Source organism: Pinus tabuliformis, chromosome 1_2, assembly GCF_031772625.1.
Source record: "Pinus tabuliformis cultivar Carrire ecotype Pingquan chromosome 1_2, CPIR1, whole genome shotgun sequence".
NCBI lineage: Eukaryota > Viridiplantae > Streptophyta > Pinopsida > Pinales > Pinaceae > Pinus > Pinus tabuliformis.
This window is the reverse complement of record NC_142298.1, coordinates 131,791,468-131,808,827: the sequence shown is the minus strand read 5'-3', so window position 1 is coordinate 131,808,827 and position 17,360 is coordinate 131,791,468.

The following is a 17,360-nucleotide window of genomic DNA, read 5'->3' as shown; positions in this document are numbered from 1 at the left end:
TTGCACGACGAGCGGGCGAACGACATGCGACGGTCCTCCGGATATGCGACATTAAAATGCGACGAAAGGGAAAAGACGCTTAAAATGGTTAAGTGTTGATCCTTGTTTATATGCGATGACAAATGGAGTTTGGCCGACGTTTGAAGTGCACATATGGGCATGATATGAAGGTTGTGGGGTCGGCCTTAAGGTTGGACACCCCCTTCCAACCACACGCAGAGTTGTATATAAATACGATGGACTTGAAGTTCATTTGGCATCACTCAACAAGCTCGCACTTCCTCTACGCATTGGACAGGGGTAAAACAAGTGCGCAGAAAAGAGGAGTGCGCATATCTCATGCGCTCCTCTTGTGAAAGGCGCAGATTTACCGGAAGTCATTCGTGGGGTGTTCAAGGTGCGGTTTGAGGCAGATTGTGTAGGACTTAAAGGTGGAGTTCTTGGTGTCTCGGGTGAGCACCCTCCTACCGTGAGAAGTTAGTACATGTATTGTAAAGGCTGTCTATGCCTTGATTGTAAATTATTCTAAGTGTTGGCTTGGAGCTTTCCAAGCATCACTTGTATTGTATTATTGAAGAAATTGTTATAATATATTGTTGGGCAGACTTTCCGGGAGTTGCCCCTCCCTTTATACTTGTGTGCAATTGTTATTGTTCTTGGTTAATTGCATATGGATAATGAATGAGTATGGGCTTCATTAAGTATAAAGGATAAATGCATTTTACTTGGTTGCGAAACACAAACTAAGTAAGGACAAGTGAATTAGGCGTAGTCCATGTGCACGAGTATTGTTAAAAAGAAAGTGTTCGGTGGTGCCGCACCTCACCGGCACGGTTGAAAGACCATCGTAGGCTTGGGGGCGTGACAACGCCCCTCATGCAGGCGCCACCCGGGCAGCCCGCGCCCTCGCCCGGCAGGCAGGGCGATTCCGAGAATCGCCCTACCTGCTGGGCGAGGGCGCGGTTGGCCCGGGTGGCGCCTGCACGAGGGCGCCCCCCCTCGTGCAGGCACCACCCGGGCTGCCCGCGCCCTCGCCTGGCAGGTAGGGCGATTCTGGGAAGCACCCTCGCCTAGCAGGCAGGGCGATTCCGGGAATCTCCCTGCCTGCCGGGCGAGGGCGTGGGTGACCCGGGTGGCGCCTGCATGAGGGCGCCCAACCTCGTGCAGGCGCCACCCGGGCCGCCCACGCCCTTGCTCGGCAGGCAGGGCGATTCCAGGAATCGCCCTGCCTGTCGGGCGAGTGCGCAGGCGGCCCAGGTGGCGCCTGCACGAGGGCGCCCCCCCTCGTGCAGGCGCCACCTGGGCCGCCCGCGCCCTCGCCCGACAGGCAGGGTGAGGGCGCGAGCGGCCCAGTGGCGCCTGCACGAGGACGCCCCCCCTCGTGCAGGCGCCACCCGGGCCGCCCGCGCCCTCGCCCGGTAGGCAGGGCGATTCCGGGAATCGCCCTCGCCTGGCAGGCAGGGCGATTCTGGGAATCACCCTGCCTGCCGGGCGAGGGCGCGGGCTTCCGGGGTGGCGCCTGCACGAGGGCGCCCCTCGTGCAGGCACCACCCAGGCCGCCCGCGCCCTCGTCCAGCAGGTAGGGTGATTCCGAGAATCGCCCTGCCTGTCGAGCGAGGGCGCGGGCGGCCCGAGTGGCGCCTGCACAAGGGCGCCCCCCCTCGTGCACGCGCCACCTAGGCCGCCCACGCCCTCGCCCGGTAGGCCCTCGCCCGCACCCTAGGGGATTGTATTATTGAAAAACTGATATAATATATTGTCGGGCAGACTCACATTACGTGGAGTTTCCCCTCCCTTTATACTTGTTGCAATTGTTGTTCTCGGTTTAATTGCATGATGATAATGAATGAGTATGGGCTTCATTAAGTATAAAGGATAATTGCTTTTACTTAGTTGCGAAACACAATCTAAGTATGTTAATGTGAAAGTAGGCGTAGTCCACGAATGTTAGTATTGGTGAAAAGAACGCGTTCGGTGGTGCCGCACCTTGCTACAAGCTGTTGGAAGACTACCACAGGTGTAGGGGCGTGACACCCCCCCTCGTGCAGGCGCCACCCAGGCTGCCCGCGCCCTCGCGCTGCAGGCAAGGTGATTCCGGAAATCGCCCTGCCTGCCGGGTGAGGGCGCGGGCGTTTCGGGTGGCGCCTGCACGATGGCACCCCCCCTCGTGCAGGCGCCACCCAGGTCGCCCGCGCCCTCGCCCGGCAGGCAGGGCGATTCCTGGAATCGCCCTGACTGCCGAGCGGGGGCGCGGGCGGCTCGGGTGCGCCTGCACAAGCCTCGCTCATGGGGCTAAGGGAGGGTGGGTAAGGCCGAGGGCAGAGGATGGGTGAGGCGGGTGGGCAGAGGCGGGTAAGGCGGGCGGGTGGGGCTGAGGGAGGGTGGGTAGGGCGGGCAGGCGGGCGGGCGGGTGAGGGCACCCGGGGGTGGGTGGGGAGGGCGGGTGAGGGCGCCCGGCCCGGGTGGGGCGGGCGGGCGGGCAGGTGAGGGCGCCCGCGGGCAGGTGGGGCGGGCGGGCGGGTCAGGGCGCCCGCGGGCGGGTGGGGCAGGCGTGTCCAGGCGCCCGTTCCAGGCGGGCGGGCGGGTGAGGGCGCCGGGGGGTGGGTGGGGCGTGCGGGTGAGGGCGCCCGGGGGTGGGTGGCCCACCCAGAGGGGTGAGGCGCCCGGGTGAGGGCGCCGGGAGGGGTTGGGCGGGCGGGTGAGGGCGCCCGGGCCGGGCGAGCGGGTGAGGGGGGCGTGGGTGGTTCGACCGGAGGGGTGGGGCGGGCGGGTTAGGGCGCCCGGGCCAAGCCGGGCAGGCGGGTGAGGGGGGAAGGGGTGGGTGGGCCGGGTGGGTGAGGGGGCCCGGGCCGGGCAGGCGGGTGAGGGGGGGCTGTTAGGGTGCCCGGAGGGGCCGTGCGAGCGGGTGAGGGGGGGCGCTATTAAGGCGCCCGGAGGGGCCAGGCGAGCGGGCGAGGGGGGGTGGGGAGCACCCACGGGTGTTAAGAAAATGAGGTTGACCGGGCCCACCATGCTCACGATTTTTCATGAAACTAATTTAATATAAAAGTTTTCAAGAAAAAAAAATTAACTTACCTTTTAATTGCGAGAATTCTTCGTTGATTATGTTGTTGATAGCGATTTAGCTGCTCCACAAATTCACGACCTCTTTCAACGATTTTCAGAAAGCCTGGATGTGATGTTAGTAATAGTGATAATGAAATTTTAATATGTAAGTGAAGTTACAAGGATGTTTTACTGTACGGTTAATATGGGATAATTTGTTTTACAATATTATAAAGTGAATATTATAGATTTGTTTTACAACGGGTTGAATGTGGGATAATTTGTTTTAAAATATTTTAAAGTGAATATTGTAGTATTGGAAAGCGAATATTATATGGTTTAACTATTATAATAATTGTAGAAGTTGTAGTGTACAATTTTAATTATGATTTCATAAAAAAATTTAGTTTACATTTTCCAATAAATTGTAGAACAAAGTAATAAAGGTAAATAAATTTAACAGACTTTTTGGAGGGAAATATTTTCGCGAAACTTTTTGGAGGGAAATATTTTCGCGAAATTTTTTGGAGGGAAAATTTTTGGAGGGAAAATTTCATTCTTTAAGCTATATAATATCTTTAGGAGACTCTCCATTTGTATCATTCAACATCTTCTATTTGAAAGGGATGGATTGTTCTGATAGTGAAGTTTTGATTTATACACCATCAACTTCTTCATCGCGTAACAACTCTATTCATATTGATGAACATAGCGGGAATTCTTCCACTATGAATAGAAAGTCACTTCTTCCACTTAGTCCTGATTCTAAGGACTATGAGAGCAGCATTGATGAAAGAGGGGATGGAGAATTTCAAATAAATAAAGAGTCACAGATTCCACTTAGTCCTACTTCTAAGGACTATGAAAGCCGCAGTGATGAAGAGCATGATGGTGAAGTTCAAAAGAACGGAGTGTCACAATGTCCACTTAGTCCTAATTCTGAGGACTATGAGAGCAGTAGTTTTGAAGAGCATGATGGTGAAGTTCAAAAGAATGGAGGGTCACGGTGTCCACTTAGTCCTAATTCTGAGGACTATGAGAGCAACAGTTTTGACGAGCATGATGGTGAAGTTCAAAAGAATGGAGTGTCACGGTGTCCACTTAGTCCTAATTCCGAGGACTATGAGAGCAGCAGTTTTGAAGAGCATAATGGTGAAGTTCAAAAGAAGGGAGTGTCACGGTGTCCACTTAGTCCTAATTCTGAGGACTATGAGAGCAGCAGTTTTGAAAAGCATAATGGTGAAGTTCAAAAGAAGGGAGTGTCACGGTGTCCACTTAGTCCTAATTCTAAGGACTATGAGAGCAGCAGTTTTGAAGCGCATGATGGCAAATTTCAAAAGAATGGAGTGTCACGGTGTCCACTTAGTCCTAATTCTGAAGACTATGAGAGCAGCAGTGATGAAAAGCATGATGTTGATTTTCAAAAGTATAGAGTGTCAAAGTGTCCACTTAGTCCTAATTCTAAGGACTATGAGAGCAGTAGTGATGAAAAGCATGATGTTGATTTTCAAAAGTATGGAGTGTCACGGTGTCCAGTTAGTCCAAATTCTAAGGACTATGCGAGTAGCAGTGATGAAGAGTGGGATGATGAAATTCAAAAGATTGGAGTACCACAGTGTCCACTTAGTCCTAATTTTGCGGACTATGAGAGCAATAGTTATGAAGAGCGTGATGATGAATTTCAAAATAATAGAGTTTCACTGTGTCCTCTTAGTCCTAATTCTGCGGACTATGAGAGCAACAGTGATGAAGGACAGGATGATGCACTTAGTCCTAATTCTAATGAGTATAAAGGTAGCAGTGACAAAGGACGGGATGTAGCATCTTCAATAAGTAAACAGTCACATTTTCAACGTAGTCCTAATTCTATGGACTATGAGAGTAGCACTGGCAATGCATATGAGGAAGAATATCCATTAAACATCGAGTCAGATTTTCCATTCAGTCCAAATTCTAAGGACTACGACAGTAGCACTGAAGAAGCAGAAGATGAAGAATATCCTCCAAGTCAATATTTGAAAAGCAGAGATGATCATAGTGTGGATAACATTCCCCTTAATGATGATGAAAAGCCTTATACAAATGATGATCAAATGATGGAGATGTTGCCAAAAAACATTGTATCAAGGAGTAGGAGCAGACCTTTTCCTATCAATGCAAGTTGTTCTAGTTATACAAGGGGTAGAGCAGAATATCTGACGAGAAGAAGTTCTATCAGTGCTCTCATTTCAAGTGAATGTTGCCAAAAAGATTGCTTGAAACATATGGATTTCAAATTTGCATTAGAAAGCGGGAAGAGATATTTGTCAATGAATAAAAGCATGCAGAATTCATATTTAGTTGGGTGCATGCAATCTACATTGTTAGGTTATGATTATCATATTGGGGCTTTTTTTATCTGTATAAAAGGTTTCAAAATGTTTCATTCGATTGGGAATTTTCGTCTCTCGAGAATTCAAGAAAATTTGGAAAAGGATCCCACATTTTATTCAGAAGTACGTCATAAAAGACAGTTTGGTCCATTATCAAACACTGCAATGTCATGGATGAAAGATTTCTTTTCAAAGCATGGAGAGTGTATGCCAAATGGAGAGACAATACATATTCCAGATAATTTTTCAAGACGAGAAATCTACAACTTATACAAAGAATATGCAGAAGGTGCTGAGGGACATGGCCAGTTTATTACATATCAATATTTTGTGAAGGTATGGAAGAAAGAATTCAACAATGTCCGTATTCCTAAGAAGACAAGGATGGGGATTTGCAGTACATGTGCTTCTCTTAAATCAAAAAGGGACAAAAGTGAAGGCTCAGAAAGAGGTAAGCATTCATAACTTTAACTTTTAAAATTGTATAGTCATCAACTATGAAAACATATTTCTTAATGAATCTCTTTTATGTTGTGTAGATTTAATTGTCAAACAACTTCAGGAGCATCGCGAACAACAAACAAACGAAAGGAAGAAGTTGTACAAGCATCGAAAAAAGTGCTATGATAATCCGAATAAATATTTGGGTTTGATAATTGATGGTATGGACCAGAAGAAAACACTTTTACCACATTTTGTTCGCACACCCAAAAATTTACAGGAGGAAAACTTTATTCAATTTCACTTGGTCGGTTGTATGGTCTTCAATGGGAAAATGTTGCCAAGGGTGTACTTCACAGCTCCAAATATTCATAATGATGCAAATCTGACCATAACTATAATTCATGATGTGATTTCTGGTAATCTTCCTGAAGTTTTGTATCTACAATTGGGCAACACTTGCCGTGAAAACAGAAATCAGGTTGTTTTTGGATATCTAAACATGCTTGTTGAATTGGTAATTTTTCAAAAGGTAAAGGTTGGTTTCCTTCTTGTTGGGCACACTCATGACCATATTGATCAGATGTTCAGTCGTTTTTCAGTCTCATTGAGGAGGAAGGAAGTTGGTAGCTTGCCATCACTAATTAAATGTATTAAGAAATCATACATGCCAGAGCCTACTTTTGATGTGTTGGAAGAAACTATTGACATGCGAAGGTTTATTCTGGGATCATATGGTGAGGGGAAATGCATTGAACAACTTAATGACATTAGCTTCCAACATCAATTTCGTATCAAAAAAATTGATGGGAAAACACTAATATGGGGCAAGAAGTATTCAACTACTACAGAATGGGCACCGTCATCAGGATTGCAATTTTTGAAGTTCATTCCAGATCATCCAATATTTGCATCAAAAATATTGTTATTACAATCAGTTGGTGAAGTTCAGAATGCACGTAGACAGAACAGAGCTATAAATTATTCTGATTGCCTGGAAGAAATTAAAAAATGTATTAGATATACATATGAGTACTTTGACATTGCTGATTCAGTTTGGTGGGAGTCGTTTTTCAATAATCAAAGTTATATCATTTCGACAGCAATAAATGAAGATATACCTTTGAAAAATCCATTTATTTGGCCACATAATGTGTCGAATGAACATGAGGAAGTAAACATTGTTGAACAGCAACAATCTCAAGGTATTATTAATTCTTCACAGGCAGAGGAAAGAGAGATGTATATTGGTTCCAGAAGATCTCGCGCACAACGTGAAGCCATGGAAGACCTTTATAGGGGTTCAGTACAGGATATTAAGGAGGGTTGCATGATTGCAGTGCTAGCAGATGGAGATCCCAATGGCTATCCATTTTGGGTTGCTAAAGTTATAAAGGTCTTTACAGAAAATGAGGATGTTACAAGTGTTGAAGTACATTGGTATGCCACAAATGCACACCCATTCAATGGTGTGTATAAGCCAGAGATGGTAGTTGACAAAAAAAATGGCGGAAAAAGAAAAAGAAAGGGTACAAATGTAAATCGTCGCCGCACAGACATATTAAAATTGGAGGATGTAGACATACTTGTTTATGACTTCAATTTAACAAAGAGAGGAACTCTTCGCTTCAAGACGATAGAGATTCTGAAAAGGTTGTTACCAGAAGGAACAGTGTTGACATGGGAGTCACCTGAAACCAGTCGTAGATCTAGAAGAATTTTGAAACCTGAAATGTTGGGCATGCATGTGGACTCAGATGGGGCACTAGTTGATGAAAGAGAAGAATATGGAACATCTTCGTCAGCATCCAGTCACTCATCTGAAGATGTGAATTCTGATGGTGTGCTAGAAAACATGAGTGGTTTTGAATAATTGTTTAAGACAGTTTATATAACTGATGTATGCATCGTATCTTCAAATAAAATTAATGTTTTCCATATGGTGTTAAATGAGAAGTTATGAGGCATTTTTATGTTGTTGGATTATATGTCTTAGTTATGATAAATTTTATTGTTTAAAATATCTACAATGCAATATTAAATTAGAGATATAAAATATGTTTTATTCAATATACAAATAATGACTTTTGAATGCATTTAGTGATGTAATTTGTTCATAATGTCATGGTTTTTTTTATTTTATAGTTGAAAAAATTTCAATTTTTTTTGTATCTAGCATGTTATGGTTGAAAACATGTTAAATTTATACTTAGGAAAGAAAAATGATATTCTACCAAAAACATTAATGTGTTTTTTCCCACATAAACAACTTTGTTTGACACATAGAAATTTGGTTTTATTAGCATTTTTTTTAAATACTGAAAATTGACCCTAAAAAAAAAATCATTGTTCCAGTGTCATCAGTTTCATTTTGAAGCTATATTTTGCACGAAAATTTCATAGTAAATTTTGTATTCACTGCCAATTTTAAAACATGTTCAAAATTGATGCCTAAAAAATAAAAACATTGTTCCAGTATACACACTTTTCGTTTTGAGCACTGTTTTTGATGTTTTTTTGGGGTTTTTTGGCTAGAGTTCCCGTTTTGAGTTTATAGTTCCCGTTTCAAATTTTACATTGTTAACCCTTATTACATTTCACTTTCTTCTATATATAGAGTTCTTCTACCTGACTGAGATTCCTCCTCAAACATGAGGGGAACTCGAAATCTACTTCTAATGACACCTGTTCGACTTTTAACTGCCTATTAAATGTAACAAACTACAACTAGACTTTCTAGAGATCTAAATCAAGTAGGAGTCTAACTCCATATTATGCTAATAATAGGCTTGATTACAATAATTCTTGTTCTTTGACATCTGGTCCCTTTTTAGTTTGGCTGTGGTGGATGTTCAAAGCCCCATGCTAGTCTTCGATGTCACATCTTCTCCATTGCCCTGAAACATAGGAAACTACCCCTGTTTATTGGTCTTTGGTTTGCCTCAAAGCTTTCGAATCCAAAGGACCATGCCCTTCACCATTGATTATCCAAAATATATCAGATTGCCACGTCCTTGATGTGCTGTCAACCTTTTTCATGCGTGAAGGAAAAAGTTCTTCCAAGCTGTTTGACATATCTTGGACTGTAGTAAATGTGCTCACTTTATGACAAAAAGTTTAGAGTTTGGATTCGAATACATGTTTCCTCCACCTGTCTTGACCTTGTTGAAAGTTGATAGCTTCAGATGATCCCTTGTAGATATTCCCTTTTCAAAATTCCCGCTTGTATTTCAAAACCGGTTGACTGAGATTAGATTGTGTAGCTTCAGCAGTTTCGTAGCGCGCTACGAAACTGCTGTGCGTTAGTCATCATCTTCAGCAGTTTTGTAGCGCGCTATGAAACTACGGTGTTGTTCCAAAAATCACAATTTCAACCCAAAATTTTGCTATTTTGAGCCCTTTGTTGTTTAAACATTCTTTCAACTGCTCCAAGGCCTTTCAAAATTGAATGAAAATGTATAATTCTTCAAGAAAGATTATACCAAGCAAAACCATCAAAATTTGAAACATAGCCTTACTTGAAGTGGGATTTTTTAAAGGAGATTCCTTCAGCTGGCTTAACTGTATCTTTAAGTCTTCAATTTGTTTCTTCATGACCTTGATCCCAGATCTGAGGTTTGTATTGACCTTCCTGATAAATTAAGCTTCCTTTATTGCAGGAAAAATCCAGCTACGGAATTGAACACTAAAATCAACCACTTCAGGAATTTGAAATGTTTGGTCCTCCCACCAAGCTTGCATTTGGTTAAAATAAGCCTCCTTAACTGCAAATTTCCTGGCAGCTTTCTTCAATCTAGCAATTTCAAAGTTGGCCGATTCCAATCTCCTTTTCAAGTTTTCCACACTATCTTCTTCTTGAATGGCAACTGCTTTGCCTTTATCCTTTCTTTCATGATGTCGTGTCACCTCCCCTGTTTCATCTGCTCTTAGCAATACCTCCTATACTTGTTTAAACTTCCTCGTTATGGGTCTTCTGGGCTTAAAAACGAATTAATCAACCTGATCATCAAACTTGAGTTTTTTCGAGGCTTTTACTCTCTTAGCCTTGTCTTTTCTTGACTCTATCAAATCTGCTTGAACTAGTGGAGACTCTTCAATGTCAATGGCTTGCAATAAGTCATTTAAGTCTCCCTTTGAAACAGGGCTTTCTTCAATACTCACTGACTTAGCTTTTTCTTTAGCCACCTGGCTCCTAGTCCTTCTTCATTGAACTCCTTCACCCGTGCTTGATTCATGTGCAGTTTCTTTGACCTGAGTTTTCTCTTTAAGGGACTGCTGGGGTGTATCCTGGATAGTCAGTGACCTGGTGGATTCTTTCACTTGTTTCCTTGCCTTTAAATTTGAAAACCTCTTGGATCTTGTTTCTGCCTGATGACCAGCTGTTGTTGGAAGATCTTTTGCAGCTTGAGGGTTGAGACCGGTCTTGTTCTTGAAACCAGACATGAATATGAATGTGTCCCAGTCCCTACCTACCCTCTGGAGTTCATGCAGAACAATCAACTTAACCAAGCCATGGTGTAACAATGAAGTCTCACTGGCTTCTCTTCTTAGCTGCAGCTTGTCACACATTTTGCTTAAGCTGCGGAATAAGCAAAAAGGTAGATCAATAGATGTCTTTCTTGTGAAATGCAACAGAATTTTAAAATGATATGAATACACCTTGTTATATCTCCCTTCACAGGTAAGGTACTTCTGTATACAAGTAAGCAAATTGGCATATGACTCTTTGACATAACTTCTAGGAACAGACTTACTTAAATTTGAGTTAATGAAGTCCTGCTTTAGAAATTATTTGCATGGGGTCATATCAAATTTGAAATTCTTGAACCAACTTTCTTGCCCTCTTGGAATCTCTATAACTGTGGATATCATGTCTGGTGAGACTTGCAATTCCAGCATACCAACCTTTGAGTTTAGTCCTGTGAAATTCAGGGAAAATTCCTTAGTAACTTGTGCATGACCTCCCTGGAGCTTCTTGCAAAAATTCCAACATCCAGCTTGCTTAAACGCATGCTCGACCTCTCTGTTCTTCAAGGTTATGTCTAAACCTTCAGGTTCGTTTCTCAAACATTTGCCTGATCTGTGGTCTTTCCTTTCTGTCGATCCCTCCATGAAGGTTTGAAACACTGTCGCCGCTAAAATTTCAATCTCTACCTTGTTTGAATAACTGCCTCACTTGATAACAATGTATTCAAATTGAAAACTTGTAGACTTGTTCTTCATGCAACGAATACAATCACCATTAAGACTGTGGATACCTGGCTTTTCTTGGAACTTGCAATCTGTGTGTACCAATGTACCTAGTGACTGTAATAATGGAGATAAGCGGTTGGACATGATATGTGGAGTGCATAAACTGACAATGAATGACGCTATTATAACTTAACTTGATAGATTTGACAGTTGGGAAAGATTCGCTGCGGAATGCACGAATCTCCGATTTCGCAGCGCGGTCAGTGTAAATTTTGAATTGTACGCTACGAAATCACCTAAGACGTGTTGCGCTATGAATCACCTAAAGGAATTTTGCACTGTGAAACTTCTAAAAGGATTTATGCACTGCAAAAACACTTCAAAATGGTTACATGCGCTACGAAATCACCTAAAAGGCTTTGTGGCACATAGTAATTTTTAAACCAAACTGACACATGGCTATGAGACCGGTGATGAATGAGAATGACCAATGATGAATGAGAATGCATATTTGACTCAAGACCCCCTAAGACTCAGACTCTAAGTAAAAACAAAATCAAACTTTGACTAGCACCGACCTTTATCATCAAACTAGTATGAGAAATTTTGGCCTTAGAATTCTTAAGTGATAACAGTCCTACTATGAAAAGTTGAAAAGAAACATCAAGTTGTCTGGAAGACCCCGAAGGTTTCTATTTGATTAGGTACGTATGAAAGTATATTATTTATTGGGGTTGTGTTTGTACAGGTGAATCTCTCGAAGGTTTTAATAGCATGTTGGTTACTAATTAGTTTGAATGGGAGATATTGGTCATCCTTGATCTACTGGATCAATGAGTGTTGAGGCTTTGTGAATGAAGCATTACCTGGGAGGACATCTAGCCGGCACTTTATGTTGATGTCTATGTCCCAAATTTGGAAAGTGGTGTTGGTTATTGAGCTCTGTTTTTGGATACATACCTAGATTTTTGGGTTGGTCATTAGCAAGTAAGCTTGATGGTACCTAGAGGGGCTAAAAGTTTGAGTCCACCTTATTTCCTCTTTGATAGGTTGTCTTGGTAAAGAATCTAGTTCGTGGCATTATGGTGCCTAAAATTTTAAGAGACCAATGGATAGATTTCCCTGGTCAGGAATATATTCCATGGCATTGCAGTGCCTAAAATTCTTCATTGTTCATATAGTTTGAGATATTCCATTGTACGTGTATATGATGAATACCTCCCTAGTTAAGAGGGAATGTTGGAAAATGTAACTAGGTTCGATCTTCATTTAATGTATTTGAGTCATCATGTAATGTAATTTTCAAAAGAATAAATATTTATTATTATTATTATTATTGTGACTTATTAAAGCATGGGTTTCATGCTTGGGTCACCATGTTTTAGGTAAAAGTCCCCATTAAGTATTGCTAGGATTTATTTTGAGTCAATAGAGTCATTGTACATTGAAAGAGACCCTTCTTGGGCTCTTGAATAATGTAAAAAGGTTAAGTACTAAGTCAAATATGATCTATGTATCCTTCACACCAAGTTGGACTAAGGACCCTAATTCGACCTCACATGGAGCCTATAAATACAAGCACATCGAATTCATTTGGAACACACTCTCTCAAAAGAAGTTTGATATCTATTGTAGCTGGGAAAAGTGAGAAGTCTGTTGTTAGGAATCCAAAGGAAGTGTGACTTAGGAGGAGCCTAAGGAGAAGAAGAAAATCGAAATTTTGGTACCTCTCTCTCTCTTTGTTTTGTGCTCTATATTGGGAGATCAAAGTCTTCCAAGTTTCACTGTCGCCGGAAATTTATACCTAGTCAAAGTTGCTAGAAAGATTTCAAAATTCTGGGAGGCTAACTTGGTGTGGAGGGAAGGTCTGGTCTTTGTCTAGGGTGAAGAGTCTCAAATAATACTATTGAAAGGAAGAATTTCTTGACTAGGTTTTCCCCTCGAGGGGTTTTTTTCCTTGTCATAGTGCCTACATCTGGTGTCTATTGTTTTATGTGTTGTTGCTTTGGTAATTGCTAAAAGAAAGAAGATATAAACAATCATAATAACAAGAAACATCACAAGAATAAGAAAATATTTATGCCTTTCCGATTTTCTAACAGAAGTTGGCTTCCCTGTCAATTTATTACAATGGGTTTGGTAAAACCATAAAACTACTAGAATTCTTAGATCCCAATCATCACAATTTACATTGCATACTTTCATTAGAGTATTTTCTAAGAATTTGTTTAAAGATTCAATAGTGCCATTAGCCTGAGGATCACTTTTCTGATGGTAAACTTGAAATTCTTCTTTCAAGGACGTAATTGTCTTATTTAAGAAGTGGGTGCCTTGATCACTCATAAGTATTTTGGGACATCCAAACCTTGTAACCAAATTCTTGTTTTAGCCCTGTAGTGTTTGACAAGTTTTGCTTTAGCCCACCTAGTAGGATAATTTATCATAGTTATTATATATCAGACCCATTATCTCTTTACTAGTAGGTTAATAGGTCCAATAAAGTCTACTGCCCATTTATCAAATTCCTGGAATTCCACCCAAGGTAATTGCATCCATACTAGATGGTTTCCCAACTCACTGACATACATCACAACTCTAACATAATTCCTTGGATTCCCTGTGAAGAGTTGTCCACCAAAGTCTTGCACGCAAGATCTTTTGTGTAGTAGCATTTCCTGCATAATGGCATCCTGCAACTCCTTCATGTGCTTCCTATAATATCAAATGTCTTTCATGCTCTAAAACTCAATGATGGTGTATCCCATCTATGCCTAACTTATATAGGCAACTCGTTATGAATTGGTAATCCGCTAACTTCACCACCAATCGTTTCTTTAGCGCTACCATATATTTTATTAGGGATACTCCTATACTAAGGAATTGGATGATTTAGCTGAAATATTTATCCACCATGTTTACTGCAAACAAGTGTGCATTTGGTAGTTTGTCATCAATATCCCCTGCATCTTCTCTAATAATATGTGCAATAAATTATTCGGTCTTGCATTAAGTCTCCTTGGTTTTACAACTACCTCAAAATAATATTCTTGGAAGAGAAACAAACACCTACATATTCTCCCCCCAAACACTCACATGTTCATGAGGAACCTCAACGCATAATGGTCAGTATACATCTTGAAGTGTGACCTAAGTAGGTTCTGTCTGAAATTCTGCAGTGCATTCACCATTGACAAGCCTTCTCATTTTGTAGTGGTATAGTTTTGTTCGACAGTTGTTAATTTCATATTAGAAAATGCAATGGGGTGACCTACGTCCCCTTCTCCCAGCTGAGCTAAAACTATGCCCAAAGCTATCAAAGACGCATCTACATGAACATGAAAATTCTTCCCCCAATTTGTAAAAACCAAAATCAACCTAGTGACTAATTTCTTCTTTAAGGTGTCTAAATCTTGTTGAAACTCTTCATATCATTCGAACTTAACCTTATTTTTCAATAGCCTTTATAAGGGGGTTGTAATCTACATATATCTCATTATGAATTTCCTGTAATAACTTGTATAACCTAAGGTTGTGCACAATAGGTGTTTATTTCACACTACAAGACCCAAAGAATACCAAATGGTGAACAAAAGATACATTTCTTCAAATCTAATGAAATTTATAGTTGCTTACATTTATCAAGCATCAAGAAATGGACTTCAATATGCTTCTTCAAAAGGCTGAATACTATCCAATCATCCAAATATACCTCTAGGAACTTGTGGATGAAATATATAAATGTTACTACCACAACTCTAGAGAATTCTGTAGGTGTGTTCTTCAAACCGAATGGCATGATAGTATACTAGAAAGATCCCCATTCTATCACAAAGGTAGTATTATGTCTATCTTCTAGTGTAACCTTAATTTGATGATAGTCTGATAATTGATTAGTAAACGAACAAGCCTCATGTCCTCCTACATTCTCCTCATCTGTACATGGGGTGGGAATTGGGTCATGCACACACACATCATTAAGCTTTCTAAGGTCTAATTAGGTTCCAATTTCTCTTGTCTTATTGTATCACACTACCATTGGGCTTATCCATTCTGAATCTTCTACTGGTTTAGTGATTCCATCTTCCAATATCGTTTCTAGCTCTTTTTTCACTTTTTATTTATATAATGAGTTCAATATGTATGGTATTTATTTGATTGGCTTTGTACTTGGTTCTAGGGGGATTTTCATATCTCCTAGTTCCCTAATAATCCCTTTCATCTATGAAAATGTGGTTAGGAAAATGTCTTGGTATTCACATAGTAAATCAATAATATTTCCCATTGTCTCATTATCCCAATAGTATACAATAACTACTAGTTTAGGGTTGTGATCAGTTAAAATCTTCACTTTTCACGTTCTAATAGGATTTGCATAGTTTATAGACTCTAGATTTGGACTTGCGACTACATATTGTCCTTCTATTTCTGGTACTTGTAATTTTCTCTAGTCACCCTCTTCTTCACGTCCTTTTATGACATTGTAACATTCCATGAATAATTTAACTATATGGGAATGCTTGTGCACAAAGCACAAGGGTATCGACTTCTATGTAGCTTGGCCCTCTAGCAAAAAAAAATTATTGTTGACATTTCACAGAGTTATATCAACTAATGGATCATATAATTCAAATATGAATGTTATCTTAAAATTCCGAGTCATCTCTCCTTAGTTTGTTACTCCATTGTGCTGCACCTCTAACTCAATATACTGATTCCTTGGGATAGTATCCAATGCATGTACAAATAGATGTACCCGTTCCTCCTCTAGCATCTTCTTCTTATTCCACATTGTAATGAAACCTTTAAGGTGAGTGGTAGGGAAAATCAACCCAATATACCTTGGTTTAATGTTTCCTTCATCCAACCTGGACCTAATTTGCAAAAAATGTTTGCATGTCTGCTAACTTTCCATCTTGGCCTTGCGCATGGCCCTTTGGTGCACAAGTGTTTCTTTCAAAGCTATTTCTAAGCTTGAAGTATTAGCTATTCAAGTATCTATGACTTGAACTCTTTTACAAAAGAATAAACATATGACACTCCAAGAAACTTCAGGAGATCACATACCTTTGTTCCTATCCACTACGCTGTAAGTGTAATATGTGTGCACCTTCTAGTAGAGACTTCGTGCAATCTCTGCTACCAATTTTTGAGCACCTCCTCTAAATATAATGAAAACGAGTTAATGTTATGCTAACTAAATATGCCATTGGTAGTCAAATTGACATAATCATCCCTCCACACAGTCACATTGTAAATTTTTTCAAGGTATTCTATGTTGAATTCCTTCTCTATAGGTTCCACATAGTGATCTTCGTCCTCTAGATCTAACGAAAGAGTAACCCTCAAGTCTCCTCATTAAAAAAACATTTGCCTCTTCTTTAGGTTGATTATAACATAGTTACCAAAATCCCAATCAATTCCTAATAAAACTAGATATGAATTAGTATTGTCTACAATATCTATCACCTCAAAATTGAAGGTGCTTTTGACTCCATTAATTTTGATGTCTATACATGTCAGCCTACCAATGGGGAAAACCATGTATTAGTTTTCTAATCTTAGATTTATGGGTGACCAAGTCAAAATCGATCTCCCCATCATCTCCCATGTCCTTTAAGTAAGGATATTCACAACTGAGCCTAGATCCATAATGATATTTTCCATGCCATAATCCCCTATCTACGTGCTAAATTTAATTCTCGATTTGTCCATATTGTGTGCAGAACTTGTCCAATTGTGCATTGAGGGGTCTGCACGATAGATACTTTTGATTATCACACACACTAATGAATCATTATTCATAGTTTATCTAAGGCCAATTCATCCTTCATTAACTCTAAACAACTTTTCAAAAAATTCTTAATGGGACTTACCTTCTCAACAGATTCTCTAGGTACAGTTTTGTCATATATCTAGGGTATATCATACATCGATGATGCTTGAGGTTCAATTGAGATTGATGGGCCTCATTATGTCACAATCAACTCCCTTCTAGCTATCATTTTATCTTACTAGATCAAGCTTTGGAGTTGGTTCTACAACTTTTCTTACCCACTGATGAGGTTGGTTTCCTTTCCTAACTATGTTTTCTCCTATCCTTATTCTTCCTTCTGTAAGTACTCCTACATGTGGACAATCCCTGCACAATTTGGAAGTTATCATCTCCATGTTCTGGCCTCTCTTCTCCTGCCACTTCACAATCACCTAAGGACAATCCTTAGTAGCATGATCCAACTGCTTTCAATATTTACAAGTTGTGTAGGGGTTAGGGAAATCCCATACGACATGTCTTGGATGCACACAATTATA